Source organism: Felis catus, chromosome C2, assembly GCF_018350175.1.
Source record: "Felis catus isolate Fca126 chromosome C2, F.catus_Fca126_mat1.0, whole genome shotgun sequence".
NCBI lineage: Eukaryota > Metazoa > Chordata > Mammalia > Carnivora > Felidae > Felis > Felis catus.
Window position 1 is genome coordinate 11,894,300 of NC_058376.1, and position 11,890 is coordinate 11,906,189.

The following is an 11,890-nucleotide window of genomic DNA, read 5'->3' on the forward strand; positions in this document are numbered from 1 at the left end:
CCCTCGACTTCTTGCATTTTTATTTCCTTTTTTGTAGAACTCTTGAAATTGGTCACTGTTGTGAAAATATGTCAGAAAATATCTAGCAGTTATCTGAATGATGCTTTGAGTGAGTTTCTCAAGGCACAGAGACATGTTTATATGTGAACTGAAAAAAAGCCGTGTGTAAATCAGAATCCCTGTCCAAGTGATGTGTTGAAATGATTGGAGGGGCCCTGGGTGGCTCAGTCTGTTAACAGACTCCAACTCTTGGTTTGGGCTCAGGCCACGATCTCATGGTTCCCTAGATCGATCCCCCAGTCCGGCTCTCTCTGCCACAGCAAGGAGTCTGCTTGGGACTCTCTTTCTCTCTCTCTCTCTCTCTCTCTCTCTCTCTCTCTCTCTCTCCCCCCTTCCTCTGCTTGCTTGCATGTGCATGCATGCTCTCTCTCTCTCAAAATAAATAAACTTAAAAAAAATGATTGGAGGAAATATGCCAAAATACTAACATATCATAGGTAGCAGGATTACGAATGGTAATAGTTTTCTTTTTTTATAATCCCCCCTGCAAGGGCATATTTCACTTTTATAATCAAGAAAAAAAAATCATAGTAAAGGAAGGGACAAATGTGCACCTGTCTCAGCCCAGGCCAGGGAGCGCTTGTGATCTACTTGGATGTAGATGTTTTCAGAGGCAGTGACAATGGTCTTTGGGGGTGGGGGGGTGGGAGGAGGATGGTAAGTCCCATCCCCCTCCCCCCCACCCCGGCTCCCTGCAAGAGAATACTTGTTTCTTCCCAGCTGGAGAATCTCCCTCCAAAGCTCTTCCCTGCTAAAACTTAGAGGGTTTACATTTTCCTTCCAGAAGTCCTTGTCAGAGTACTAAAAGGAGCATGCCCAGTTTGCTGCGTAGCGGTCCACTCTGCTGACACCTTAAGCACACAATATCCCCGACGCAAGTAACTGCCAAGCAGATGTCTTGCAAAGGCCAGTTCTCAGCGGGTGGCATTTCCCGTTTCTTGTTCCTCCTGGCTGGAAGACTTTTACTTTTGAGGTCATTGCTGGATGACTCTGACTTCCACAGAGATTTTCCACCTAAGAGAACGTGAAGCCAATCCTGTTGGCATTTCTTGTGGAAGATGTCCAAGCATCCACCGCTCTTTGTCCGGTTCCATGGATAGCCCCCACGGCATCATGCAGTTCCTCGGTCATGGCACATGACAGGGACGTGGGTTCCTTTCTGCAGCTTCTCCCTTCTGGAGGCGTGTTTACTGCGAAAGGACCAAAAGCTGAACCCCTAGGGGCCCTCCCTTGCACAACTCTCTTCCACGGTCCTGGAAGGGGCTGCCAGCTCTGTGTTCACATGGTCATATGTTCCTCTGAAGTCTGCAAAGTAAGAGCTTTTAACCACAATGGTTATGACCTCTGTCTCTTCCCTCTTTGACGTACTTCTCCAGGAGGGCGGTGCTGGGGCGGCTCTAGCTTGTGTGTGTGTGTGTGTGTGTGTGTGTGTGTGTGTGTGTGTGTGTGTTTTGAGAAGTGTCTTGATGGTATATATCAACAACAAATTGTCAAGTCAAAAGAAACACTTCTAGGGCACCTGGGTGGCTCAGTCGGTTAAGCATCTGACTTCAGCTCAGAGCATGATCTCGCGGTTCGTGGGTTCGAGCCCCGCGTCGGGCTCTGTGCTGACAGCTCAGAGCCTGGAGCCTGTTTCAGGTTCTGTGTCTCCTTCTCTCTGACCCTCCCCAGTTCATGCTCTGTCTCTCCCTGTCTCAAAAATAAATAAACGTTAAAAAAAAAATTTTAAAAAAAATCTGTAACTTGTGATTTATTTTCTCAGTGTATGTAAATATTTTTGTATCTAATTTTATATTCTTAGTTGTGTATGCTTTAATACACAATATACAATTAATATAATGATTGACATATAAATAATATATTAATACATACATCATTATGTAAATAAATATAAATGTGCAAACACAAATAATAGAATTGATAATACTATATAAACTTCAGCCTTACAAAACCCAAATTCCTCCTTCCCTTTCCATTAACTTGCTACCTCCTAACCAGTTAATCTTCCCGAAGTGTTTTCCTTACGCTAATAATCTGGAGGTGCTCCCCCCACCTCCCTCAGGAGGGTAGCTGAGGGGGGGGACAGAAAGGAGCCAACACTGGTTGATGGCCCCCGGGGCTTCTCCATGCATTGTGTCACTCAGTCCTCACGGTTAAGGGGGTTACGACTGCCATTTCACAGATGAGGAGACTGAGGCCCAGGGAATTAAGTAACTGGCCCTTGGGCAAATCCACTTGGTGGATTTGCATGGCGTCAGTGTAGCTAAGGTGTAACTGCATTTCCTCGAATTCCCCTTCCTGCATAGTTTCCAGTTGGCGTGGGGAAGAGAAGGATGTTTTCGTACAAGATTTGGAAGCTTCAGCCACATTCCTTCACTCTCAGGAGGCTGGGGCGGGGCGCGAGGCGTTGTTGCAATTCGGAGCATTGTGGCTTCTCCGCCGGCATCCTGGATGGCTGTGGCCCCAGCCCAAGACTCTTCCAGCTCCTGCTGGATCAGCTGCTACAGCCTCCCCGTCTCCTGGGAGACGCGGGCGCGTGTTAGCTGCCCGACAAAGGGCGCCAGCTTTTCTAGCAGGACACCCGTGCTGTCATCCATGCTGGAGGCTTGGAGCTGGTGAGAGACGGGCTGATGGTGGTCCCAGCTCAGCCTTAGCTTCCGGCTCGTCCTTGGTGCCGTCTGGCCTTCTCTTCCTGACCACTTGCACTCAGAGCCGCAGCCTCCGGCCCTTGACACTGGAAAACCAGTCCCACCTAGACTGTGTAGTTGACTCCGGCAATAGCCCAGGGTCCGACCCTTCTCTCTCTCTCTCTCTCAAACACACACACACACACACACACACACACACACGGTGCTTGTACTTCTCCGACCCAAACCTGACTGATCATACCCCCAAGTCGCACAGCCACCAGGTGGTGGGAGGGCTCTTGGCCCGTCCTGCTTAGCTTCAAAGCCCCTTGCACCTCACGCCAAACTGCTCACCTGCCATGTCAGTCCACCTGTCACCAGGCCTGGCTCTGGCTGCCTGATCATGCTTTCTGCGGCTCCCCGCCCGACAAGGCCCTGCTCGTCCATCCGTGCGTCTTTGATGATGTACTTCCTGAGGGTCCCCACGCACTCCTTCTCATCTGATGCCACCTGCCCCCCTTCCTTCGCCTCTCACCTCGTCCCCCCACCCCGTGCCCCAAATTCTAAAACTCGATCTCTTGCTGGAGCAACTCGCACTTGCTGAGAGCTTTGTTGCCCCTCCCTCCCACCTTCTTCTGTTCCTTACCAGCTCGTGTGAGCCTTGACCTTCGCTGAGATGGTTGCCTCCAACGTGCAGGGGGGTGAGTGTCCCCCCATAGATTCAGACAGAGCAGCAAGAGTTCTGAGCACAGAGTAGGCCCTGAGCACAGCTAAATGGGGCCTGGATTTGTCGCTAGGAGTCCTCTGTTCTAAGAAATGCCAACAGCAAGGTCAGAGGGATTGGCATAGAAGTAAAAGGACAAATTTACCTCAAGGGTCTAGTGACTGGAGCCTGTCTTCTCACTGTGTCCGTCACGGGGTCCCCTTTCCTCTTCCTGCAAACTTGCATTTCTGGCTCCCCCTTCCCATGGGGCCCCATAAAACCTCATTCTGAAAATGCACCCTCTTTTCTCCTTTACTGCCTTTTCTGAGGGACCCTGGCAAGAATAACTGGCACAAAGTACATTATGCATTCCACGCCTCTGTAGAACGGGAGGGGTAGTATCTAGAAATTTGGCCAAGAGAAGAGAGAGTAGGCAGAGAGAGGAGGAAATTTTTCACTTCCTTTTTTTTTTTTTTAAATAATTTTTTAAAAGTTTATTTTGAGACAGAGAGAACATGAGCAGGGGAGGGGCAGAGAGAGGGAGGGAGAGAAAGAATCCCAAGCAGGCTCGGCAGGGTCAGCCCGGAGCCCAAAGTGGGGTTCGAACTCACAAAACTGTGAGATCATGACCTGAGCAGAAATCAAGAGTCGGATACTTAACCAAGTGAGCCACCCAGGTGCCCCTCCCGGGTTGTTTTGTTTTGTTTTGTTTTGTTTTGTTTTTTGTTTTAAGTGGGCTTCATGCCCAGCATGGAGCCCTACTTGCGGCTTGAACTCATGATCTCAAGATAAAGATCTGAGCTGAGCTAAGAGTCAGACACACTCAGCTGACTGCACTACCCGGGTGCCCGTTTATGGCTCTTTTTAACCTTTTCTTTCTTTCTTTCTTTTTTAAGTTTTAATTTATTTCTTTTAAGAGACAGAGAGAATGCAAGTGGAGGGAAGGGCAGAGAGAAAGGAAGGGTCCCAAGCAGGATCCATGCTATCAGCACAGAGCCTGATGTGGGTCTGGAACTCACGAAACCGTGAGATCATGACCCGAGCCAAAATTAAGAATCAGACGTTTAACCGACTGAGCCACCCAGGCGCCCCTCCTTTTAACCTTTTCAAAAAGAGAAGATACTCCTCTTTTTAGGTGCATGCCAATGCTCTAATATCCCTGACCCTGGTGAGTCCCCTGAAAAAGCCCCAACGACTCCAGGGTTAGGGCCCAGGGCTTTGGGAAGGTTCCAGTGGGAACTGGAAGGGGTGGGTTGGAGATTTCTTCATGGGTTCCAGGCCAGGGTTTGTGTAATGAACCTTCTCCCGTTTGGTAATTTAGAGAAACTCAAACCTCTCCCTGTTTTCCAGAGGGATTAATATTGTATCAGTAACCTTTTGTGTTTAAATTTGCCATCGGGGTCCTGGAGACTTCCAGGAAAAACCTGGCAGGTTGGACATGAGCGTAGGTCACCAGCAGGCTCAGACTAGGAGGTGACTGCCATAAATAAGCTGAGTGCAGCCAGGAGGTCTCACATGAGGCGTCTGATGAGTCACGACAAGCACCAGCAGTTAACTGGGAGTTGTGCTCACACTGATAAGAATAGGCACCATTTATTGAGACGTTGGCCTAAGCCATATCCCTCCCTCCTCCTAACCAACGTACGTTTCTCTTGTTTTCTGACTCGACCTTTTGAATGCCCTTGGTATATCTGGGGAATGTTCAGCCCTGTGAATACTCAACCTTCCAGGAAATGCAAATTCCCAGCCTCCCTTACAGCCACGTTGCTTAGCCCAGGCCAAGCTACCACGTCATACCTTTTCCGGACCAGAAATCATGAAACTGTTCACCGCACAAGAACCAACAAGAGTTCCCTTCAGACCCCAGTTCGTGATGTTTCATGAGGGAAATCATACAATCAAGAGAATTTTATGGTACATATTCTACAAGTTAAAAGCATTTATTTATTTTTTAAATTTTTTAATGTTTATTTATTTTTGGAAGACAGAGAGAGACAGAGCGGGGGAGGGGCAGAGAAGAGAGGGAGACACAGGACGCAAAGCAGGCTCCAGGCTCCGAGCTGTCGGCGCAGAGCCCGACGCGGGGCTCGAACTCGCGAACCGTGAGATCATGACCTGAGCCGAAGTCGGACGCTTAAACGACTGAGTCACCCAGGAGCCCCAAGGCTACAACTTTCTGTTTGCAAACAGGCGCTGGCTGGGCCACCACCCGGGCAGTGCTGGCCAGCCCGTAGGTCCACTGGTAGGTGTGTAGGAACAATCGCATTCTTCCCTCTATGATTTTCTCCTGTGTGTCTTCCTTGTTCTCATACAACTGCCACATTCACAACACTTCTGACACTTCTGGTCGCCAAACGTGTGTGTGGTTTTCCCCATGCCAAGCAACTCTCCGTGACACCGGCTGGGTGTCCTACAATTTGACTCCCTTCTGACGTCATCAACCTGGAGACAGTGTCGGATCCCACAGAGTCAGGGATCGCTCCCACCCTATTTCAGATGTCACTTGTAGAGAGCAGGTCCCCAGGTGAGCCACAACTGTTGTCTGACTGGGCTACAAATCCAAGGTCCCATGACCCCCTCCTGAGGTTTGATTCATCTGCTAGAGGGGCCTTCAAAACTCTGGGAAACACCTTCTCACACTTAGCAGCTCTTTGAAGGATATGGTCAGGGAAACAGACAAACAGTCAGATGAAAAGGTACATGGGGAGAGGTCTGGGAGGGTCCCAATCCAGAAGCTTCAGCCCCAGTGGAGCTGGGGTGTCACCCTCCCACCACGTGGATGTGTTCACCAACCCGGAAGCTCTCCTGATACTATATTATTGGGATTTTTTATGGAGGCTTCCTCATGTAGGCACGATCAATAATGAACTCTGGAGTTAATGTTTCAGCCCTTCTCCCTTCTTGAGAGAAAATTCCAAGCTTCCAATCATGGCGTGTTCTTTCTGGTGACCAGCTCTCATCCAGGGGCCATCCCCAAGCCCACTCAGAGTCACCTCATGAGAACAAAAGACACTCCCATCACCCAGGAAATTACAATGGTTTCAGGAACTCTATGCCGGGAACCAGGGGCAGAGATTAACATACATTCTAATATCTTACAGCAGTGAAGAGGAAGAATTATCTGCAACAGCAGGTTTCTTCATTGACTTCCTTCCCCTCCACAGACAATTCTTTGTGGGTATACATTTCCCTTGAAGAGACTCATGCCAAAGTTGAAACTTCTAGAAGAGGCTGATGTAATAATGCCGATCACCTGAATCAACACACTGGCTTAGCTTGGGAAATACCTACGAAACATCAGCTGAATCCCACTTCTCAGTAAAAAAAACAAAAAAACCCAAAAAAACAAAAAATGCAGTACCTCATTCTCTGGAATTCTAAGGCAGCTCAGAATAATAAATATACTGTATGGTTGTTTCTTTCCTCCTTTTTTTAATGTTTATTTATTTTTTGGGGGGTGGGGTAGGAGCAGAGAGAGTGGGACAAAGGATCTGAAGCAGGCTCTGTGCTGACAGCAGTGAATCTGATGCGGGGCTCGAACCCACAAACAGTGAGATCATGCCCCGATCCAAAGTTGGATGCTTAACCGACTGAGACACCCAGGTGCCCCTGGCTGTTTTCTCCTTAATACATCTTTTTCTTTCTTTCTTTCTTTCTTTCTTTCTTTCTTTCTTTCTTTCTTTCTTTCTTTCTTTCATGTTTGTTTATTTTTGAGAGAGAGAGAGAGAGAGAGACAGATCATGAGTGGGGAAGGGGCAGAGAGACAGGGAGACAGAATCCAAAGCAGGCTCCAGGTTCTGAGCTGTCAGCACAGACCCCGATGCAGGGCTTGAACTCCAGAATGGTGAGATTATGACCTAGGCCAAAGTCAGATGCTTAACCAACTGAGCCACCCGGATGCCCCTTAACGCATGTTTTTCTTAACGTAAAGATTTGTAAATAAAAAAGCATACATGGTACAAAATATTAGATAAGAAATTATAGGTCTAGGGCAAAAGTATGAGTGTAGGACATGAAGACAGAGAATGTGTTGTGGCGGGGAGGCAGTATGTCCACATGTGGTCCAAAAGTCCACATTGACTAAACTCAGCTTCCTAGCAATCAAAATACAAACCAGACTTCTTAATGTCCAAAGGTGCATTACGAAAGGCAGTGAGGGGCGCCTGGGTGCCTCAGTCGGTTAAGCGTCCGACTTCAGCTCAGGTCACGATCTCACAGTTTGTGGGTTCGAGCCCCGCGTCGGGCTCTGTGCTGACAGCTCGGAGCCTGGAGCCTGCTTCGGATTCTGTGTCTCCCTCTCTCTCTCTCTCTGCCCCTCCCCTACTCGCGCTCTGTCTCTCAAAAATAAACATTAAAATAAAAAAAAAAGCACTCTCATTTTGCTTCAGGTCTGACTTCTGCTCTAGACGATGGCTACTATTGTACTGGTTGTACGTGGGCTAACTTGCAAGGGAATGGAAAAAGGGACCAGCTTTCATTATTACTTTTGTCCTTGCTGTAATAACAGTATATGCTCCCTGTGGTGAACCTGAAAGACAGAAAAATAACAAAGCGGAGGAAAAAAACTCCCCCATAATCTTACGACCCAGAAACAACTACAGCTTACGCCTTGAAACTCCTAAATTCTTGAGGAGCAGTAAACGGCAAGGGGGCAGCGTTACTTCCGTTTTTGAGAAGATTGTGGAAACCACAGTCAGGCTGAGCTAGCGGGGGGGGGGGGGGGGGACCTTGTTTCTCACGTGCTTGTGTTTCACGACTGTGTAAAAATCAGGCCGCCTATAGTTGCAGGATATGCTACAGACGCTGTCTTGACTTTGCAAAGCCCAGAAGAGGACTTGGGCCCGGGGGAACAAAAGATGCCAGAGACGTCATGTTCATTCTTTAGCAATCCTCCAGCTTAAGCCCTGGGTTGGCTAACTTTCTCCGTGTAGAGCCACGCAAAGTCACAGGCATCCGGCGGCAGGCTGTTACCTGGAGCTTCTCTTACATTTCGTGGGTGTTAAATGCCTTGTGAATTTCCCTTCTCTCGTAGTCTTACGTTATCGTGAACATGAACTTCCATCTTTCCTTTGAAACCTCAGACATCATAGTTATGTGACTTACTGGGTGTCCCTAGAAAACTAATCAAAACAAAACAAACACAAATTCATTTAGGTACAATTTGTTGGTGAAGGCAAGACCAGAAAGAGTCCAGGGGTAGCAAACCATGTTCAGAAAGCACAGGTTGTTTTCAGTTCACACCCTTCCTTCTTTCCTGCCTTTCTCCTTCCCTCCCTCCCTCCCTCCCTTCCTCCCTCCCTTCCTTCCTTCCTGCCTTCCTCCCTCCCTCCCTTCCTCCCTTCCTTCCTTCCTTCCTTCCTTCCACCCTTCCTTCCTCCCTCCCTCTCTCCCTTCCTTCCTTCCTTCCTTCTTTTCTTCCCTCTCTGGTTCATTTAACACATGTTTATTGAGCTTCTACTCCACACTGGGCCCTGTTTTGAACACAAGAAACAAGAACTCTGAGCTTGTGGAGTTTGCATTTTAATGGAAGTAACAGAGGACACCAAGGCCACCCAACGAACGCAGCATCTCGTATCTCAGACCATGCTGGATGTGCTACTGAGAGGTTGATGAGTCAGACTGGATTCTGTCCCAGGACGCTCTCCTTGGGTCTGCAGTCGTGGATTCTGTTGGAGCCCTTCTCTCTCTCCTGTCCTGGTGCTAGTGTTAGGTCCCGAGGTGACTGGACTGGGCCCTCTGCGTGGAGAGTGGGGAAGCCCTGGCAGGAACTGAGGTGGCCCTTTGGCTGTGCCCAAGAAGTACTGACTCACACAGCTTTTTAAAGTCACTAGAGGGGCGCCTGGGTGGCGCAGTCGGTTAAGCGTCCGACTTCAGCCAGGTCACGATCTCGCGGTCCGTGAGTTCGAGCCCCACGTCAGGCTCTGGGCTGATGGCTCAGAGCCTGGAGCCTGTTTCTGATTCTGTGTCTCCCTCTCTCTCTGCCCCTCCCCTGTTCATGCTCTGTCTCTCTCTGTCCCAAAAATAAATAAACGTTGAAAAAAAATTTTTTTTTTAAATAAAAAAAAAAATAAAGTCACTAGATCGAGGGAAACCCTAGATGGAGGGATTTGGGAAGTGTTCACCACGGGGCAGTTTCTTCTGACCTGCCTGAGGGTCTGACCCCCAGCTTGGAGTTCCATCCCCACCCCTGACTTGGGGGAGCCTCCTGCCCTGCCTTGACCTTCCCCAGACATGCAGTCGGGAGGGCACTGTCACCTGCTGGCATTGTCCCAGTCAAATAAATACCCAGGACCCTGGGGAGAGCTGCAAATACTTCCTCACTCACCCCTGCAAATGGTACAGGGGGATCTATGCAGAGGAAGCCCCAGAACCTCCCTGGACCATCTCAGACCCAGAGACACTCTTTGTTTCTCAAACGGACGTCACTCATCTTGCTTTAGTCCTGGGGCGGCTGGGTGGCTCCGTCGGTTAAACGTCCGACTTCAGCTCAGGTCATGATCTTGCTGTCCATGAGTTCAAGCCCTGCGTCGGGCTCTGTGCTGACAGCTGGGAACCTGGAGCCTGCTTCCGATTCTGCGTCTCCCTCTCTCTCTGCCCCTCCCCTGCCCATGCTCTGTGTGTCTCAAAAACAAATAAACATGAAAAAAATGTTTTAAAAAAGTGAGTCAGTCCTAAAGCACTTTGACTCAAATGAAGGTTATTCTAGGAAATACATCCAACACCTAAATTTGACTTCTCCAAGGATTGAAAGAGATGAATACATTTACTTTTTACCCCTCAACAAATATTTTTTTCAGCCAGTATTTATTGAACACTCACTTATGTGCCAGGCATTGCTCTAGATACAGCCTGGAACAAAGCATTGTAGCTACATTTAAACTTCAACACCCCCCCATACTTTAATAATTTAATCATTATAAACCAAAAAACAAAGAAACAAAAAGTCATTTGAAAAGGAAGCCAGACAAATGGGCAAAACTGATTACTGGAAATATGCTGCATTTCCTGACCCAGATACATGTTTTCATCTGCAGAAAGTGTATCTTTTCTTTTAAGTTAATTTATTTACTTTCGAGAGAGACAGAGAAAGTGCGAGTGGGGCAGTGGCAGAAAGAGAGGGAAAGAGAGAGGGAAAGAGAGCGAATCCCAAGCAGGCTTCCTTCCACACTGTCAGGGGGGAGCCCGATGCAGGGCTCGCCCCCACACACTGAAATGTGAGATCATGACCTGAGCGGAAGTTGGACGCTTAACCGACTGGGACATTCAGGCACCCCAAGAAAGTGTATCTTTAAAAAAAATTTTTTTTAACGTTTATTTATTTTTGAGACAGAGCATGAACAGGGGAGGGGCAGAGAGAGAGGGAGACACAGAATCTGAAACAGGCTCCAGGCTCTGAGCTGTCAGCACAGAGCCCGACACGGGGCTCGAACTCACGGACAGAGAGATCATGACCTGAGCCGAAGTCGGACGCTTAACCGACCGAGCCACCCAGGCGCCCCAAAAGTGTATCTTTTAAAAAGGTGGGCACCCCTGTGCTTTGACTTCACAACACTCAGAAACAAGAACTATGGAATCAGTTTTTTTGGTTTTTGTTTTTGTTTTTCTTCAATTTCACCATTCATTTAAATTAGCAATGAATCTAATCTTCAAAAGTTATCACACTAGCTTTGCTGTCATTTCTCAAGGAGAATCAGAGACCTGAGAGTCATAGACATTTCCTACATGAGATGCTTTGTATAAATCAGACTTGGTTTATCACCAGCATTGACAACACCAGAGCTAGAGAAAGAACTAGGTCTGAGGACACATGCACGGTCTTACATAGAGAATGTTTAGCCTGCCCTGATTATTACAAAATCAGAACAGCGAGAATAGTTGTGGTAGCGAATCATCTTTTTTGCTACGTCAATGAAATCAAGTCCAGTTACCTGTCCAACTTTCCAGGGCTCGCTAGAGTTTGGACCAAGACCAGGAAACGGGGGAAGGGCGCTCAAGCATTGAACCTGCTGTGAGCACGGCTGAGATGCTCATCAATCCACTCGAAGGGGGTGGATCAGCCTGGGCTCCAGATCCTTCCTGGCAATGACAATTAGATACTACCTTCAGCCTCCTGCCACTCAGGGACGTGGCTCCACCCAGTGCGGCCTGGGGCCGGGGGAAGGGAGGGCCCCTGTTCTTGACCTTTTTCTGCAAACGTTCCCCATCCCCACCTCCCACCCTCCAAAGAAACAACATTGACATCTCGGCGAACGCAAAACAGAAGAGACTGTTTCTATTCCGCGAATTAAATTCCTCTTTAGTCCTTCACTTGAAAGCAGATCGGTCTCATTTCTAAGAATCAAAATGCAAAGCTTCTGCGCAACCTTGCTTTTAGAAATGGTTTGTCGTTGGTAGGTAAAGGACCACACAGGTGACAATGGAAAAGAATAAGAAATGATGGTAATACCAGTTAGGAGGGAAGAGTATGACTAGAAAGTGAAATGTGCTTTGTTGTTACTTT

The 11,890-nt window shown here is 48.2% G+C and overlaps 1 non-coding gene across 1 annotated transcript; it reads right to left on the bottom strand.

Annotated features, from left to right (window-relative positions):
• Positions 1–11,140: 11,140 nt before the first annotated feature.
• Positions 11,141–11,271, bottom strand: LOC111556442. Its single transcript, XR_002735914.1, has one exon. It is a non-coding gene; the product is annotated as a small nucleolar RNA SNORA72 (small nucleolar RNA).
• Between the last annotated feature and the right edge of the window lie 619 nt (positions 11,272–11,890).